The sequence below is a fragment of the Pan troglodytes genome, chromosome 13 (assembly GCF_028858775.2).
Source record: "Pan troglodytes isolate AG18354 chromosome 13, NHGRI_mPanTro3-v2.0_pri, whole genome shotgun sequence".
Taxonomy (NCBI): domain Eukaryota; kingdom Metazoa; phylum Chordata; class Mammalia; order Primates; family Hominidae; genus Pan; species Pan troglodytes.
The window spans coordinates 28,046,824-28,067,104 of record NC_072411.2 but is presented as its reverse complement, the minus strand read 5'-3'; the positions used below and the strand labels follow the sequence as shown (position 1 = coordinate 28,067,104).

The following is a 20,281-nucleotide window of genomic DNA, read 5'->3' as shown; positions in this document are numbered from 1 at the left end:
GCGCCGTCCGGCCGGTGGGGGCGGCGGCGTGTGTGTGGGCGTGGCGGGCCTCTGCGCAGGCGCCGACCCACTCCCCTGGGCCGGGCGCGCGCCCGCGGCGGGTTCCGCTACCGCCGGGCGGAGGGGTGCGCGCGCACGAGCGAGCGGCCGTGACGTGCGCCGCGCTACGCCCGACGTCACGGGTCCGTGTGTAGTGGCTGTCGGGCTGCCTGCCCTCAGCGGCGGCGCCTGACGAGGGTGCCGCGGCCGCTGGGCGCAGCGTTCGGGGGTTGCACGGCCGGCGGCGGCGACGAAAACAACGACCAGGACGCTCGGCGCCCCTGTCCGCAGAGTCGCCACTCCCGCCTTTTCTCCGGTCTCTAGCGACGCGGGCCCGCGGCTTCCTCCTTTCCTGCCCAGTTCCCCGCGGGCCTCGGGGTTGCAGCGGCTAGAAGCGCCGAGGAGCGCCAGGAGGACCCGGCCGGCTGCGAGGATTCACGCGCCCGCCACCCCGCCCGGCCCGGGCTTCATGTGAAAGAGGGACGGGCCTGGACCCAAGGCCCGCGCCCGCCTCCTCGCGCGCCCCTCCGGTCCCCGGGGGCCCCGCGGCAGCCCCCGACCTGGGGCCGCGGTGACAGGCCGCGCTGGGGCGGAGGGGCGGGCTCGGCGGGGGCGGCCCCTCCTTGGGCCTCCGGCTCTCTACGTCCCTGCGGAGCAGCCGGTACGTGCGTGTGTGCGTGCGCGCGTGCGTGCGTGTGTGTGTGTGTGTGTGTGCGCGCGCGCGCGCGCGTGTGTGTGTGTGTGTGTGTGTGTGTGTGTGTGTGTCGGGGGCCGCGGGCTGGGCGCCGGGAGGGGGGCTGGCGGCGGCCTAAGCGCCGCTCCAGGGGCGGAGATTTCGCTGGGTGATTGCCTAGCTGCGGGAGGGCGGACCTTGGGCCCCCTGCATCCAGTCCTAAAGCCCAGGTCAGCGCGAAGTAGGCTGCTGGGCTGTGTTAGCTGTCAGACACGTACCCTGCAGAGATTTTAGAAGAAAGGTTGCATCTGGTCTTGGGATGAAGCAGAAATGGTACATGCAGTAAGCGAAAAAGTGCTTGTCTTTGCACTGTCACTGTGTGGTAATCTTTTGATGTAAGGTTGTTTCCCCCTTTTCTCTTTACGGAATATTTAGGTAGCACTTAGGGTGCTCTTAGTCTGCGCCCGGCAGTTGTCATGCATTATCTCTCTTCATCTTCCCAGCCCAATGAGGTGGGTAAATTGCCCCATTTTACAGGTGAAAACTTGAGGCTCAGAGAGATTAAGGCATTTGTCCAAGGTCATGAAGCTAGTAATCCAGGAAGGCTTGGTTCGAATATGCAGATGTCTTTTTGTAAGACTGTATTTCTCGTCTTGCAAAAAATAAATACGTTTAGAAAATGAGACTAACTGGGCAGTTTCTTTAATGGGATAAATTCTAAACACATAGACAGATACAGTTTAGTTTTCCCTAACGTAAGCTCTTCGATATCTTTTGCCAAATCATTTTCTTGGCTTTAAAAAAAAATTTTAAAGATGGCTTCAGATACCTTTACTTTGTATGTACTAGTACTGGACAGAAAAAAATTATTCTCTTACAAAAAATAAATACATTTGGTAAAACTGCATAGATCTTGAAAAGTCACAAATTTACTTTTGTAGTTTGACCTTGATGCCCAAAGGGAACTCACAGTTGGGTTATTTGCTTGAGATTTCCTTGTTGCAAAATTTGTTGCTGGATTATGTGGCAATTTAGTGATTTGTTCGTTGTCTTATGCAATCTTTTTTAGTTCGATGTCAAATTTTAATGCGTAGAATATCGTAGGAAGTTTGATGGTGTGATTCTTTTTAATTTGTATGGAGTGCTACTAGTCAGTGTTTATAAGTTAACTGAAAATTCTCATTTTAGCATGAGTTTGTATTTTTTAAAACTATGGTGAGAGGAAAAAATAAGGAGCCAGAGCTCTGTACTGAAAAAAAGTCGATACATTTCCTTTGAGTAATTGAAGCTCTATGCATAATTGCAAATGTTTAACAAATCTATTGATGCCCAGTTATATTACTCTGTAATTTTCCTAGTATATTATCAAGTTGAAGAAAATTTGTGGTCTTGCAATCTCTGTGGAGAAAAGGTGAAATTACAAAGTTAACATGTGGATGGTTTACAGATTGATTTGTTGTTTGGTTAAAATATAAACATGTTGAATCTTATTGAATTATGTTGTATATGATATCATTATAGAATGGTTATCCATGTGCCTGTTTTGAGAAACTAGCTGTTAAAGGCTTATCTTAAATAATTGGATTGCATTAGAGACTGAGTCTTATAAGCAATGTTTTAGGTGGAGCTTTTGTTTCTAGTTTATTGGTACCAAAGGGTTAAACTAATAGGTGCTGTATTAAAATAAAGTCATGTTTGATACTCTGCATTTCCTACAGCGTTGGTTTCAGGTTGATTTTCTCTTTCCCTATAGAATTGGAGCTATTTCCCCCCACCTCCCACTTTTTATTATCAAACAATTTCAAGCATACAGAAAATTTGGTAATAGTAAACCACTTGTATCTTGACCCTCTAGATTAAACATTTGTTGGTATCTTGCCATATTTGCTTTATCTATAGGTACATGTACAGGCATACCTTAGAGAGATTGTGGCTTTGGTTCCAGACCACTGCAACAAAGGAAAAGAAGTGAGTCACATAAACTTTTTAGTTTCACGGTGCATATAGTTATGTTTGCAATATACTGTAGTCTATTGTGTGCAATGGCATTATGTCTAAAAAAAAGTATATACCTTAATTAAAAAATTATTTATTGCTAAAAATTTCTAAAGAAATTTGAGCCTTTAGGGAATTGTAATCTTTTTGCTGGTGGAGGGTCTTGCCTCCATGTTGATGGCTGCTGACTAGTAAGGATGGTTGATAAGGGGTGGTTGTTGAAGTTTGGGATGGCTGAGGCAATTTCTTAAAGTAAGACATTAGTGAAGTTTGCCGCATCGATGGACTCTTCCTTTCATGAAAGATTTCACTCTGGCATGTGATACTATTTGATAACATTTTACTCACCATAGAACATTTTTCAAAATTGGAGTCAGTCCTTTCAAACCCTTTATCAACTAATTGCTTATCACTTATCATCTAAGTTGCTTATCGTTGCTTTATCAACTAAGTTCTTGTAATCTAAGTCCTTTGTTGCTACTTCAATAATATTCACATCATCTTCACTAGGAGTAGATTCCATCTCAAGAAGCCACTTTCTGTCCAGGCGTAACGGGGTCACGCTTATAATCCCAGCAGTTTGGGAGGCTGAGGCAGGAGGATTGCTTGCGCCAAGGAATTCAAGAACAGCGTGGGCAACATGGCAAAATCCCATTAAAAAAATATAGAAGTTAGCCAGTTGTGGTGATTTGGGAAGCTGAAGCAGGGAGAGTGCTTGAGCCGGGGAGGAGAGGTCAGGGCTGCAGTGAGCTGTGGCAGTGCAGACCAGCCTGGGCAACAGAGCAAGACCCTGTCTTAAAAAAAAAAAAAAAAAAAAAAAAGGCCACTTTGTTTCCTCATCCATAAGAAGCAACTTTTCATCTGTTCAAGTTTTAGCTCCGCTTCTAATTGTAGTTCTCTTGCTCTTTCCGTCACATCTACAGTTACTTCCTCCACTGAAGTCTTAAACCCCTCAAAGTCATCCATGAGGGCTGGAATCACCTTCTTCCAAATTCCTGTTAATGTTGATATTTTGACCTCCTCCCATGAATCATCAGTGTTCTTAATGGCATCTAGAATGATGAATCCTTTCCAGAAGGTTTTCAATTTTCTTTGCTCAGATCTGTCAGAAGAATCTGATCACTGTCTATGGTAGTTATAGCCTTACAAAATGTATTTCGTTTGTTTTTCTTTTTTTAGTTTCACAGTGCATATAAAGTTATGTTTACAATATACTGTAGTCTGTTAAGTGTGCAATGACATTCTAAAAAGCTATATATATATATATATATATATATATATATATACACACCTTAATTAAAAATTATTTGTTGGCCGGGCACGATGGCTCACGCCTGTAATCCCAGCACTTTGGGAGGCCGAGGCGGGCGGATCACGAGGTCAGGAGATCAAGACCATCCTGGCTAACAGGATGAAACCCCGTCTTTACTAAAAATACAAAAAAAACCCCCCAAAAAAACCACTAGCCGGGCATGGTGGTGGGTGCCTGTAGTCCCAGCTACTCGGGAGGCTGAGGCAGGAGAATGGTGTGAACCCGGGAGGTGGAGCTTGCGGTGAGCAGAGATGGCGCCACTGCACTCCAGTCTGGGTGACAGAGCGAGACTCCATCTCAAAAAAAAAAAAAAAATTATTTGTTGCCAAAAAACTGCTAAAAGAACATCTGAGCCTGGCTCAGGCTAGCCTAATTTTTTATTTTTATTTCTATTTTTAGAGTTAGCATCTCAATGTGTTGCTCAGGCTGGTTGCAAACTCTTTGCCTCAGATGGTCCTCCCACTTTGGCCTCCAAAAATGTTGAGATTACAGGCATGAGCCACTGTCCTGGCTGTATTTCTTAAATTAAGAAATGCATCCAAGTTGGAAAAGTCAAAATACCCTATTCCCTGATGACATGATCTCTCTCATATTTAGAAAAACCTAAGGATGCCACCAAAAACCTCTTGAATTTGACAAATAATCCAGTAAAGTATCAATACAAAATCAGTGTACAAAAATGAGCATTTCTATACACCAATGACGATCCAACTGAAAACTAAATCAAGAAAGCAATCTTCAAAAAAAGAAAAAATCCACCTAGAAATGTATTTAACCAAGGAGGTAACAGATCTCTATAAGGAGAACTACAAAGTCCTGATGTGAGAAATTCTAGATGACACAGACAAACGGAAAAACATCCCATACTCGTTGATTGGAAGAATCAGTTTTGTCAAAGTGACCATACAACCTGATATGGGTTGTTTGTTTGTCTCCTCCAAATCTCATGTTGAAATGCAATCCCCAGTGTTGGAAGTGGGGCCTGGTGGGAGGTGACTGGATCATGGGGGTGGGTGCCTCATGAATGGCTTAGCACCATCCCCTTGATGATGAGCAAGTTCATGTGAGATCTGGTTGTTTAAAAATGTGTGGCATCTCTCCATTCTCTCACTTGCTCTTGCCAAGTGATGTCCTTGCTCCCACTTTGCCTTATGTCATGAGACCTCACCAGAGGCCAAGCAGGTGCCAGCACCATGCTTCCAGTCCAGCTTGCTGAACCGTGAGCCAATTAAACCTCTCTTCTTTATAAATTACCCAGCCTGAGGTTTTTCTTAAGAGCAATGCAAGAATGGCCTAATACACTACTCAAAGCAATCTGCAGATTGAAGGCAACCCCTATCAATATACCGACATCTGCTGGGTAGAGTGGCTCATGCCTGTAATCCCAGCACTTGGGGAGGCCAAGGCAGGCGGATCACCTGAGGTCAGGAGTTCAAGACCAGCCTGACCAACATGGTGAAACCCTGTCTCTACTAAAAATACAAAAATTAGTGGGATGAGGTGGCAGTAGTCCCAGATACTTGGGAGGCTGAGGTAGGAGAACTGCTTGAACCCAAGAGATGGAGGCTGCAGTAAGCCAAGATCGTGCTGCTGCACTTCATCCTGGGCAATAGAGTGAGTCAATTTGTAAGAAAACACATTATTATCTGTGAAGCACAATGAAAAGTGAAATAAAACAAGGTATACCTCTACTGAAAGAAGAAAACTATCAAACTAGAATTCTAGATCCTGGAACTATATATTTCAAAAATAAAGGAGAAATAAACACTTCCAGATATCTTTTTTTAAAAAACACCACTATGAAGCAGAATAAAATGAAGCTCAATAAAATGAGATATACTTGTATATTATTTTCAGCTGAACTCTTTGAAACTAAGCTATGGACATTATGACATTTTACCTCTCAATATGTCACATGCATCCCCTAAAGTTAAGGACATTTTCTTACATAGCCAAAATACCATTATTGTTACTTTTCTTAGGTGCGATACTTCTTTAATATACTCTAATATATATCCATATTTACATCTCATTCGTACTGAATTGTCATTTGTGGTTTGTACACCCATCCCCACCAAATCAGGATTTCATCAAAGTTTATTCATTGCATTTAGTTGTTAAGGCTTTTTGATCTCTTCTAGTCTACAGCAGTTTCACCTCTTACCCCCTTTAAAAATGACAATGATTTTTTTTAAGAGATCAAGACAATTGTCTTATGAAGTGACTCATATTCTCGATTTGTCAGATTCCACCCCCCTCCCCCCGTCATAGCATTGTTTAGCTTGTTCCTGTATTCCCCCATACCAGTTGTTAAGTGTAAACTAGATTTAAAGGGTAGATTAGTTTTAATTTCAACATTTTGGACAAGAATACCTAATAAGTGATTTAATATATTTTATATGCCTCCCATTAGGAGACGTACACTGTGCAGTCCCATTGTTTGTGATACTAAGTTTGATTGCTTGGTTGAGAGGAGTAAGGTGAGGTATATTTTTCTCACTGCAGTCAGCAAGTAATCTGTGGCATGATAAATTAGCACTGTAATGCTAGCCTGTTCTCCAGTGATCTTTTACCTAATAGTTGTGGTATCTTTTGCTGATCCTTGTCAGGCTAACTTTTAAATTTCAGTGTTAATAAATGTTTGTTGGTCTATAGATGGAAACAAGTCACAGGAATTAAAAAATATCCAGCTAGGTTAATCAGAATCTGATTTTGTGGATTTTAAAGATTTTAACAAAGTATTCAAAGTATCCTTTGTTACGAATTTTATAAGAAACCTGGCTTGAAAAATGGGAATAACTCAATGCTGGTCTTCTGTACTCTTAAGAAGTGCATTTAAATTTTTCTTAGATAACATCTACTGCACAAGAATAACCCAGAAATACAATATAAAGGAAGGGTGGATCTACTAAAATACATTTTGAAAAAATTGTCTATTTTCTGATGTAATGGGAGGAACACTGGATTGAGAGAAGATCATTCCTACCATTATATGAAGTTCAAGAATTACAAATTTTTGAGCTGGGCTGTGTGGTGCATGCCTCAACTACTCAGGAGGTTAAGGCAGGAGAATCCCTTTAGCCCAGGAGTTGGAGGGCATCCTGGGCAACATAGCAAGACCCTGTATCAAAAATCAGGGAAAAAAGAAGGATAAATTTTAAAACTTTACTGCATGTTCTTATTTCATAGTGATTGCTTTAGTAAACATTTATCAATAAAGAATGAATTTCTGATGAGATATGTTTGTTACATTTAGAAGTGAACTTCATTTTTATGAAGCCAGTTATAAGTAAATCAAATGTATGTAATACAAAATTGAACTTAAAAAACCTTTCCTCTTATTCTCAAAGTGTTGTGTGAGATGTATCTATATATCTATATCTACACACACTTAACAAGAAATGTTAAGTTTGTCTTTTGTCTTGGATATTCCTGGGATTGATTTGGAACATTGGTTGACTATATTTTTCTTGGTAGTTAATTACTAGTTGCTTTGTAATATTTCTTGTATTGTTGCCTTTATTGTTACTTAACTCTTAGGTTAAAGAGTTAAGATTAGGTCTTAACTCTTACTTTGTTGTTGTTGTTTATACCTTGCCTTCCCAACTAATAGGAGGATAGGGTTAGAATCTTTAGATTCCCTACTGTCACTAGCTTACTGGTTTTCTTACAAGTGGTCAACAATTATTTGTTTGAGATTCATAGTACCATAAATTTAAAAAGCACTATGAGGTTTATAAACTTTGGAATTTTTTCCATTTGTGTGGTTAGTCATTTAGTGTGAACTTTAATAGTTAATAATGACAAAAGAATAGTTTAATATATTTTATCGGTATTCTTTGGATCATTCTCAAATTAGGTCCCTTTATTGTCACTGAGAATGCTCCTAGAGCACTCTGTGCACACTTGCCTCTACCATTGTACTTGCCACATTGCACTATAATCATTGATGTGTCCTTCGGTAGTAAGTTAGCTCATCAAGAACAGAGGCAGCGTTTTGTTGTTTGGTACTCCAGTACCTAGCACAGTGCAGACAGCAGGGATCTCCTTTTGCAGTGCTGTAAGATTACTTAAAAGGTGATGCCTCCCAAAATCATTGATGATTTACAGAAGTTTTGGTTTGAATTTACTGGTTGAGTTTCCTTTGTTTCTTTTTTTCTCCCACGAGATACTGGTTTTACTTTAGTTAAATGTAATTTTCTATGTTCTAGGCACTGATTTCAGTACTGCTTTGAAGATTTTGATTCATTTAATCCCTACAACAACCCAGTGGAATTAGTTACTGTTACTATATCTGTAGTGCAGATGAGGGAACTGAAGCACAGGGACAATAAGCAACTTGCTTAGGTTCACACATCTTGTCTGTGGTGGAGCTAGGACTTGAACTCAGGCAGCCTGGCTCTAGAATATGTGCTCCTAACATGCTGCTTTTCTTGCTTTATCAGGGCAATGAGAAAATTAGATTTGTAATATATCTTTCATCAAGCAATATAAAAACATTCTTTGACATTTATATAATACTATGTAATTCATTGAGTACCCACTGTGTACCAGAGTGGAGATGGTATTTCCAAAAGGCCTTGAAGAGTCGTCAACAGTTGAACTAAGTTAACAAACCTTATACGTTAACCGACTGTGCTTATAATGTGTATTGAAAAAAACTTTAAAATATAGAAAAGATAAAGAAAATAAAGGTAGTGAATAGCTAAGACTATGAGCTTGGGATTTAGACCTGAGTGTGAGTCTGAGCTCCACTCTCTAAGCCTCACTCCTCTGTAAAATTGGGGTATAGTGTCTAATTCATGGGGTTTTTAAATGAGGTTTAAGTGAGATAATATGTTTAGGACAGTGCCTAGCATATAATAAGTATTCCAAAAACATTATCAGTTATTGTAAAAATCTCTCATAATCCACATAGATTCTGCCTATTTTGATGTACAAAGAAGCTCTCTTATTTAATGTGATTGGGAGTTAGTATTTATTAAATTTAAAAAAGTTATTAATATAAGGGGAATACAAATGATACATTCTACCTTAAATGTTTATTTTGTTTAAGAAAACATAGAGGCCAGGCACCATGGCTCATGCCTGTAATCCCAACCCTTTGGGAGGCCAAGGTGGGTGGGTCGCTGGAGCCCAGGAGTTTGAGACCAGCCTAGGCAACATGAGGAAACCCTGTCTTTCCAAAAAAAAAAAAACAACAACAACAACAACAACAAAAAACCCCACAAAATTAGCCAGACGTGATAGCACACACGCCGGTAGTTCTAGCTACTCAAAAGGCTGAGGTGGGAGGATTACTCAAAAGGCTGAGGTGGGAGGATTGCTTGAGCCCAGGAGGTCCAGGCTACAGTGAGGAGTGATCATGCCGCTGCTTTCTGGTCTGGGTAACAGAGTGAGACCCCATCTCAAAAACAGAAAAACCCAGAAAACAAACAAACACAAAAACCATATAGATGTAAAGCAGTCTGAGTATATGATCCATCTAGAGACGTATGATTTTTTCCTCCTAGTCTTTTACAGTTGATTCACCTGTACCTGATTTAACAGTTTTTGTAACTAGCTGTTGAGTTTTTCTAAAATTCAGGTTCATTTTTATAGAATCAACTCTTCATATTTACAATTTTACTGATTTATGTAGTATTTAAACTGAATGTTATTTTATCATAAAAAACTATGTTACAAACTGTAAATTATAAATATAACTAATTTTCGGTAAGTTGATGGGAACATAAATGTATTGGTTTGATGAAAAGTAAGCTTCACTAGTGGCGAATGTTCAGTAATTTGTTGGAGAGAATGGAGAGTGTTGTTTAATTTGCCAAATTAGTTTGTTAAGGATGTTGGATAAGAGAAAATATTGTTGCCTTGCCTTCTAGTATCTCTGAGTAATTGAGAAAGTATTATACAGATATTTAAACAAAGGATTCAGCACTACATAATAATAATGTACCAGTTTTGTTTCAGCTCTTTCAAGTTTTTAAAATTTGTACCTTTGGTTTTTCTTTGTATTCTGGTTCCTTGAGGATGTGTAGTTTTTTAGATCTCCATTTTCCATGTCTGTCGTCTTCTCTCAGTATCTTTGCATTCTGGTAAAGCTTCTTAGGTTTAATCTCTGTAGCCACATCAGTAGTTCTTTTCCTTATTCCCTCTAGTATCTATTAAAAATATTTTTTGTCTTACAGTTTTTGTTGCTGTTATTGTTTGTTTGTTTTGAGACAAGGTCTCTCTATGTTGTCCAGGCTGGAAGGCAGTGGTGTGATCTCAGCTCACTGCAACCTCTGGCTCCTGGGCAAGTATTTTAATCTGCAGTTGAATCGGTATTATCTTGGTAGTCCTAGATTTCACCCATTTCCTTTTTCACGTTGTCTTTGTTTTGCATCTCAGCCTAGCCTCCCATTTGGCTTTCTCTTCCTGTTTTATAAAGACGTGTCTTCTGGCATTGAAGCTATCATACAATTTTCTACAAATTTCAAACCGTATCTTAGGAAGCAGAGATAATATTTGATTGTCTACTGTGTGCCAGAAAATTCATATTACATTTTTAAACTTAATAACTATGGTATATCATATTTTTCTGATTTTACAGGTAAGGCTGAGTCACATAGTGCAGTTGGGATTTTGTGTGGCTCTTCCAGTTAGAGCAAAGGTTCCTAACATTCCCGCTGCCTCCACATTGCTCATATGCTCATTATATTCATCATTCTCTATAATGACTATGTGCACTGGAATACATATATTCTCTGTGATGAATGTGTGCACTGGAATCTTCTGGGGCTAGGGCCAATGTAGTTTAAAAAAAAAAAAAACCACTGAAATTTAGATGCTATTCTAAATAGCTTTTATAATTGCTTTTATAATTGCCCACATTTTTTATAATTGCTAAGTCAGAGTTCTGATAAATATTTGAGTAAACGAATTATTTCTTTATTTGTATTACATATACTTTTCAGTGGGATGACAATAAACTCGTCTATTTTAAATAAATTTTATGGGAAGTGGGTTCATTTTTCTGATCTCTAAGAGAAGTAATATGGGAGAGTTTAATGTCCATAGTTAAAGGATTTATTTTAATTTCTTAAAATGAATAGAGTGAACATTGGGTATTTTCAGTATGATTTCTTTTTTTTTTTTTTGAGACAGGATCTCGCTCTATCATTCAGGCTGGAGTGCAGTGTCAGGATCACTGCTCACTGCATCCTCGACCTCCCAGACTCAAGCAATCCTCCCACCTCAGCTTCCTGAGTAGCTGGGACTACAGGCACACTATTATACCCAACTAATTTTTAAATTTTTGTAGAGGTAGGGTCTCTGTATTGCTCAGGCTGGTCTTGAACACCTGGGCTCAAGCGATCCTCCTGTCTCAGACTCCCAAAGTGCTGGGATTATAGGTGTGAGCCACCATGCACAGCATCAGCATGATTTTTAACTAGTTGTAGACTATTATTCTGAGTAGGCTGTGAACAAAAACCCCAATATCTCAGTGGCTTAAAACAACAGAAGGTGTATGTTTTGCTCATACCATGTATTCATTGAGGGTCAGCTGGGGGCTCAGCTCAACATTTTTGTCATCCTTACTTTGGGTCCCACTTTGGGACCTCACGTGGGAGCAGCCCCTGTACGGAACTGCTGGGTCCAGCCTGCAGACCCTGGCTGAATGATGGATGAACAAGTGCACTCAGACACCAGAAACCAGTGAAAGAGCGGGCTAGGGGACCAGGCCACCCACAGACACCAAGGAGGGTACTGTAAAGAGTTAGCAGCTGCGGCCCTGACAAGCCTGCACTGCCGGCATTTATTCAGTATAGATTTAATGACAAAGGCCTTGAGTCAACACACTGGTAGGCAGTTCACATGGTTGCGCCCCCCCCTTCCCACCCTCCCACCCCAGTAGTCCTGCACGTGGATGATTAAAGGCCAGGTTCCAAGGTCTAAGTAAACTTATCTAGATCAGTTTCTTTACATTCCCTTTTTATCAACCTAAACTGTCAGGCACTGGATAAGAGAATTTGGCTGCCTTCAGCCAAATCTTTTTCCGAAGCTTTTGTAAAACCTTACAGCCTTCCAAGAAGGTTTGCATCTTCCTACAGTTTTTCCCATCACCCTGACTGATCTCCTACATCTCTGCCTTTTCTGTTTTTAGCATCAGGTTTTATTGATAGGAGAGTACAGATATGTGCAGTAGGTTTGTCAGGCGTGGTGGTAACTGCTCATATTCCAGCTTTGCATCCTAGCATTAGTAAATAACATAAGACAAACTTGAGTATAATCAACATTTTTTTTTTCCAATCAAGGAGTGACGTATATTGTTACTCGGCAGTTCAGTTCATTGTGTGCTGTTACTAAGGAACCCCACTGGGGTTATGTTAATCTCTCTCAGCCAAGCAGTCACGTTGTTAGAAGCTGGGAAGGTCGGGTATTTGTCTAAGTAACAGGGCAGAAGAAAGGCGGATTTAGAGGATGGGCCAAATAGAGTGTAGCAGGTACTGGTTGCAGGCAGAGTGAGAGAATTAATCCCAGCACTTTGGGAGGCTGAGGCAGGTGGATCACGAGGTCAAGAGTTTGAGACCATCTTGGCTAACATGGTGAAACCGCATCTCTACTACAAATACAAAAATTAGCTGGATATGGTGGCGTGTGCCTGTGGTCTCAGCTACTTGGGAGGCTGAAGCAGGATAATCACTTGAACCTGGGAAGCGGAGGTTGCAGTGAGCCCAGATCGCACCACTGCACTCCAGCTTGGTGACAGAGTGAGACTCTGTCTCAAAAAAATAAATAAATAAATAAATAATAATAAAGCATAACAAGGAGCAGATTATCTGGAGTGAATGGTGTCTGTGTCCAGAGCAGGATTCACTCAGTCTTCTGACTTGTCTTCTTGAGCATCCTGTCCGGGGCCTGTGTCGTCTGATGAAGCCACATTGTTCGGGGCTATGGGTCCCATAGGGTTATTTTCTTTATTTCTGGTACTGGGTTGGGTCCTAGCCACGCCATGGTATGGTTCGATGCATTATGCTGGAATCCAAAGAGGACCTGAGGGAGTGTGAACACAAGCATATCCTCTCCCCCACGTTAACAATTCATTTGGACCACACCATACATTACTGTTTACGTCTTTCCATAAAACTGCAGGTTTTCTTTCTTGAGAGGTTTTAGCAAAGTGCTTTTCTACAGCTGATTGAAATTTATTTAAATTTTAAAAATTAAGGGTAAATAAGGCTTGTGCTAGTAGTGTTGCAGAGTCCTTATTCATATTCCCCCTTTTTTGTTTTCTGAGCATATTTTAAAGGGTGGATTGGGTACGTTCTATGGCCTGTCCTTGGGAGTTACACGGGATGCCTGTGGAATGTTGGATGTTCCATGTGTGACAAAATTGTTGAAATTGTGAGCTGGCATAAGCCAGACCATTATCAGTTTTAATTTCTGTGGGCCGTCCCATAAATGCAAAAGTTAAAAGAAGATGTTTAATGACATATCGGGTGGACTCTCCAGGAAGAGCATGAGTACTAATTAAATGAGAATTGGTATCAATGGATACATGTACATATCTAAGTTTTCCAAATTCAGGGATGTGTGTAACATCTGTTTGCCATAACTGATTAGGTTCTAGTCCTCTAGGGTTAACACCTGTTGAAGGAGGGGATGTGCCTGTGAACTGGCAATCTGGGCATTGTAGGATAATTTGTTTAGCTAGTCTCTGGGTAAGTTGAAATTGTTTAGATAAGTTTCTCAAGTTTTGGTGGAAAAATTGATGCAATTCGGTGGCTTGGTCAAGCGGTGATGTCATAACCTGTAGGTCTGCTTGATCATTGCCATAAGCCAGTGGGCCAGGCAGTGAGCTGTGGGCCTGAATGTGTGTAATAAAAATAAGATGTATACATTGATCTAGCAGTTGCTGAAGTCGGAGAAAAAGTGCACACAGGGTGGGCTCCAGAGTGGTCTTAATGAAAGCCGTCTCAAAGTTCTGCAATAAATAAACAGTAAGCAGAGTCACTAACAATATCGATGAGCTGAGTGGAAAAAGTTTCTAAGGCTAATATTAAGGCTCCAGTCTCAGCTCTCTGAGTGCTAGTAAATCCAGAATGAGTGAGGGAATTATGTGATCTCCACCAGACAGCCGCTTTTCCATGTTTACCAGAGCCATTAGTAAACAATGTTAAAGCATTAGGTATGGGGGATTGAACTATTTTAGTAGGCAAAACAACAGAAGTACGAGATAAGAACTGAAGGAGTTTGTCAGCAGGAAGGGTATGCCCTATAAGGCCTGTGTAATCAGAGAGTGCTGTTTGCAGGTCCATAGATAAGGGCAATACTACTTCAAATTGCTTTTTACTTAAAGGAATCCTGATGATATCAGGGTCATAACCTAGCAACTGATTGCATTGTCTGAAGCCTGAATAGATGACTTTATTGACTCACTGGACATAGGGAGAGAGTGTTTTAGTCCCGGTATGTGAGCAAAAAACCCATTCTAGAAAGCATAGCTCTGGGCCCATCTGTCCTGTTAACCCTGTAGGGGAGTGTTTAGTGGGAAAAACAAACAGCTGAACTGAATATCATGGATCTGTGCGATCTAATTGCCTTTGAGAGATAGCTTGCTTTACTTCTTCAATTTCCCTTTGTGCCGTAGGAGTTAAATACCTAGGAGAGTCTAGGGCAGCATGGCCTTTTAAGGTAGAAAACAAGTTTTGTAACTTATCAGTAGTTATGCCTAGGGTGGGGCAAAGCCAGTTAATATCACCTAGTAATTTCTGATAATCATTTAAGGTGTGTAAGTTGCTAGTATCTAATTTAAGCTTTTGAGGTCTTAGCAAGAAATTAGTCTGTATCCAAGATATTTCCAAGGAGAAGACATCTGTACTTTTTCAGGTGCTATGATTAAACCTCTTAACTGTGTATTCTTTGCTACAGAGTTATATAACCTTAAAATCACTGGCTCTGTTGGGGCTGCTAGTAAAATATCATCCATAAAATGAATAATCTTGCCATTAGGAAATTCTTTTCTACTGGGAAGAAAGCCTGATTTACACGATACTGACACATGGTAGGACTGTTCAGCATTCCTTGGGGAAGCACTTTCCATTGAAATCAGGGAGCTGGCCTTTCATTATTGATTGCTGGTATTGTAAATGCAAATTCTTCTCTGTCCTCTTCTGCTAGGGGACTAGTATAAAAGCAGTCTTTTAAGTCAGTAACGATTATAGGCCAATGTCGAATGGCTGTGGGGGAGGGGAGCCCCTGCTGAAGGGGCCCCATAGGTTGCAAATTAGCATTGATAGCACATAAGTCATGCAAAAGTCTCCATTTACCAGACCTTTTGGGAATGATGAAAATGGGTGAATTCCAGGGGCTGTTTGATGGTTCTGTATGGCTGGCTTTTAGTTGCCCCTCAACTAATTCACGGGCTGTTTGTAATTTCTTTCCCTTTAAAGGTCACTATTCTACCCAAATAGGATTTTGAGAGAGCCATGTCAAGGGTAGGGGAGGAATAACTGTGGCCATTATTAGAAAGAGGTCTGCAGAGTGACTCCCCCATTGGGCTAATAGGTCCCGTCCCCAAAGGTTAACAGGGAAGGGCATGAGTTGAGGTTGTATAACTGCCTTTCTTACCTCTGAATCGCAACAGGTTAGGGGGCACGTGCTCTGCTTGGCTGTGTGCGCTTCCCCAATGCCAACAATTTTTTGTTTCTGAGTGACCCAAGGACAAGTTTCTGGCTAGTTTTGATCATTAATGTTTGAAATATCCACCCCTGTGTCCAATAAGCCAGTAAAATTCTTATTTCCAATTTTTAAGGTGATCATGGGTCTCTGGTTAGTGATTAATTGATTCCAGTATACTTTTGTGGCTCCTGTGCTTCCAAAACGTCCCTTTCCCCCTTTCTGGGCATTGGGGACCCAGTATGGTAAAAGCAGTTAACAGAGCTGTCTTTGATCCGGGGGGAAGAAATATGCAGACCTTTACATTCCATCATAACTAGTATCTCACCTCGATAATCACTATCAGTTACCCCAGTGAGCACATTGATTCCTTTACTGGATAGGCTAGATTGCCCTAGGACTAATCCCACTGTTCCCAGAGGCAGTGGGCCCCAGATCCCGGTTGCAACCCTTTTAGTGTCTTCTCCTCCTTTTAGCACTAATTCATCGGGGCAGAGTAAGTCCATTCTTGCGCTCCCAGTGGTGGTTGCTCTGAGAGAGAGGACTGTGGGCTTTCCATCTGACAGAGGAAAGCCACTGACATTGCCCCAGTTTGCAGCAGGGCCTGGGGTCAGCCCCTCATGAAGTTTCCCGCCTGGTTACTTACGGAGTTGTCGTTTTTATCAAATTTGGACCTGCATTGATTTGCCCAATGTTTCCCCTTTTTACATTGCAGGCATATAGAAGGGGGTTCTTTTCCTGAGTTACCTTGGTCTCTATTATTGGGACATTCCCTCTTCATATGACCTGCCTCTCCACATAGAAAACAATTTGGGTTTCCCTCCCTTTTCACTTTAGGAGGCCTTAATGCCATAGCCAATATTTTGGCTTTGTGTGTTTCAGTCCCCACCAGTTGACATGCTTGTGTAGTAAGTTCCCTGACTGTGGCTGCCTTTCCTCTGATTGCATGCATTGCTTGTTGGCGATCCACATTAGCGTTTTTATAAGCCAGTTGTAACAAGATATCAGTCCTGGGTGTGACTAATTTGTCTCTTAATTGCCTGGGTTAAACAATTGATAAATTCAACAAATGGCTCCTGAGGCCCTTGTCGAACATTTATAAAAGATCCCTGTTGATCTCTGCTTTTGGAAATTCCGTCCCAAGCCCCGAGAGCGCACAAAGACACTTGTGCATAGGCCTGGGGGTCAAAATTAGTTGTTGTACATCGGCATGGGGACCCCTCCCCTGGAGCATAGCAGCTGTTACATCTTGCACGGCCACCTCGTTCTGGTTGGCTTGTTGTTCGCACAACTCATCGTATTCTGCCCTCTAGAGGAGGTACTGGCTGGCCTCCAAAATTGTTCTAGCTAGCACTGACCAGTCCCATGGGGTCATACGGAAGTTGTCTGCCAAGGCTTCAGTCATTCCTTTCGTAAGGAAATGGGCTAGCGGCTCTGTTTTCTTTAATGCTTTTTCTTAGCTTTTTATAAGCATTAAAAGAAATGGGTTCATGTACCTGATTGCATTGTCGTTCTTGCATTACTGGGCAGGCTAAGAGCTCCCCTTCTAATGCCACTTGCTTAAGACAGGGTCCCCTAGCTGTAGCATATCCCTTGTCTTTTCTTCTAGTTTATTGGAGGAGGGGGCTCAGGCAAAACCTCTGTTTTCTCTTTGTTATTTTGGCCCGGTGATAGCGGGGCTGAGGGATAAGGAGGCAGTAAGGTAGATGACGGTTCCTCCTCCCTCCCCTTTTTAGGCTCTTCTGTGTATAACGGGGCCAGAGCTGCCCTAACTAAAGCCCGTAATGTTAAAGATGTTACTGGGACCTGTTGTCCTTGTGCATGATGTTTAAGATTTCTCCCCACTTGTTCCTAGAGCTCTATGGCTAGCGTACCTTCTTCCAGGAACCATGGGTTATGGGATACAACAGTTTGCATTAGGTGCCTTAATTGAGCCTGTGAAACCCAGGCTCCACTAGCTTTAAGCAGCTTTTTAAATACTTTTATATACTGTTTCTGTTGAGCTGATAACTGTTGTCCCTTGATGAAACCCTAGCCTGAGCAATTCCCTCGAACTTGGAAATTCAGAGCAGGCAACAATGACTTACTGACCACAGTTTTTTCACCTTCATTTTCAAGGGTTCTGTTGTGATCTGTTGCAGCATTCCTCACACAGGGCTCTACCTGCCGGGTCCGACCCACAGACCCTGGCTGAACAACAGATGAACAAATGAACTCAGACACAGGAAGCCAGTGAAAGAGCGGGCTAGGGGACTGGGCCGCCCACAGACACTGAGGAGGGTGTATAAAGAGTCAGCGGCTGAGGCCCTGACAAGCCTGTGCTTGCACTGTGGGCATTTATTCAGTATAGATTTAATGACAAAGGTCTTGAGTCAACACACTTGTGGGGAATTCACATGGTCGTGCTGCGCCCACCCCCACCCCCCAGTAGTCCTGCATGCAGATGATTTAGGCCAGGTTCCGAGGTCTAAGTAAACTAACTTACCTAGATCAGTTTCTTTACATCCCCTTGTTATCTAACCTAAAGTTTCAGGCACCAGATAAGACAATCTGGCTGCCTTCAGCCAAATCTTTTTCCGAAGCTTTTGTAAAACCTTCCAGCCTTCCAAGAAGGTTTACATCTTTCTACAATTTTTCCCACCACCCTGACTGATCTCCTACACGGAACATTACTGGTTAATTAGTTAAGAGAGAAAAGAGACCATATCAGACTACACTCTGGCTTTTAAAGCTTTTACCTAGAAACATTCACCACTTTCACCCACCAGCTCTGGCCAAAGGAAGACTCTTGACTGTACTTGGGATATAAACAGGATGGGGAAATTTAATCTTTCCATATGCCCAGAAGGATAAAAACAAGTATTTGTGAACAGCCCTCCCACGGAGACAGTGTTTTCTGTGGAAAAGTTTTTGAAAATTAATTTTGAAAATCATTAAGTGGAAGCCAGTGGGAAAAATGTGAGTCAATACTATTTCTTATTAGTCTTTGGGAAGAGATCTCCAATCTAAGATGAAGTCATTTTTTACTTGTTTCTTTGCTGCTTTGTAATAATACAGTCAGTCCTCTGTATCTGTAGGTGCTGCTGCATCTGTGGATTCAACCAACCACAGATAGAAAATATTTGAGAATGGCCAAGCACGGTGGCTCATGCCTGTAATCCCAGTACTTTGGGAGGCCGAGGTGGGCAGATCACAAGGTCAGGAGTTCGAGACCAGCCTGGCCAATATGATGAAACCCTGTCTTTACTAAAAATGTAAAAAAAAAATAGCTGGGCGTGGTGATGCGTGCCTGTAATCCCAGCTACTCGGGAGGCTGAGGCAGGGGAATTGCATGAACCAGGGAGTCGGAGGTTGCAGTGAGCCGAGATCCCATCACTGCACTCCAACCTGGGCAACAGAGTGAGACTCTGTCCACACAAAAATAAAAAATAAAATATTTGAGAATAATAATACTAGTCACAATTCAACAAGCCGGGTGCAGTGGCAAATGCCTGTAGTGCCAGCTGCTTTGGAGGCTGAGGTGGGAGGTTTGTTTAAGCCCAAGAGGTCGAGGCCAACCTGGGCAACATCACGAGACCTCATCTCAAAAAGAAAAAAAAAAAATACAAATTTAAAAAATAACTTATAACAACTATTTACATGGCAGTTATATTAGGTATTAAAAATAATCTAGAGATGATTTAAAGTATATGGGAGGATGTGCATAGTTTATATGTAAATACTTTGCCTTTTTATTTTTATTTATTTATTTATTTATTTTTGAGATGGAGTCTCACTCTGTCTCCAGGCTGGAGTGCAGTGGCACGATCTGGGCTCACTGCAACCTCCACCTCCCTGGTTCAAGCCATTCTTCTGCCTCAGCCTCCTGAGTAGCTGGGACTACAGGCGCCTGCCACCACACCCGGCTAATTTTTTGTATTTTTAGTAGAGACGGGGTTTCACCATGTTAGCCAGGATGGTTTCGAACTCCAGACCTCGTGATCTTCCCGCCTCAGCCTCCCAAAGTGCTGGGATTACAGGTGTGAGCCACCATGCCCGACCGCCTTTTTATTTTTATTTTTTTGAGACAGTGTCTTGTTCTGTCACCCAGGCTGGAGTGCAGTGGTGTGATCTCGGCTCACTGCAGCCTCTGCCTTCTGGGTTCAAGTGATTCTTGTGCCTCAGCCTCCCAAGTACCTGGGACTACAGGTGCACACCACCACACCAGGTTAATTTTCCTATTTGTAGCAGAGACAGGGCTTCACCATGTTGGCCAGGCTGGTCTCAAACTGCTGACCTCAAGTGATCCACCCGCCTCGGCCTCCCAGAGTGCTGGGATTACAGGCGTGAGCCACCATGCCCAGCCGATACTTGCCATTTTGTATGAGGGACTTGAGCATTTGCAGATTTTGTTATCTGTGGGGTCCTGAGACAAGTCCCTTGTGGATACTGAGGGATGACTGTAGTTGGATGCTCCTAAGTCATATTTTATTTTAGGTTTGTGACTTAGACGTGTTTAGATGTGTTTCATTATCATTATTTGAGAGTTTCTAATTACTGTTAAGTTTGACTGGCTTTGTTACATTTTAATGGTATTATGGAGGTTTTGTTTTGAGACGGAGTCT

The 20,281-nt window shown here is 42.0% G+C and overlaps 1 protein-coding gene across 1 annotated transcript in view; it reads left to right on the top strand.

Moving 5' to 3' along the window:
- Positions 1–472: 472 nt before the first annotated feature.
- MAP3K2 (mitogen-activated protein kinase kinase kinase 2) overlaps positions 473–20,281 on the top strand; it is an 89,007-nt gene continuing 69,198 nt past the window's right edge. The window contains exon 1 of the mRNA XM_016949683.4: positions 473–700. The gene's annotated coding sequence lies outside the window, so the exon portion shown is untranslated. The remainder of the gene's footprint in view (positions 701–20,281) is intronic.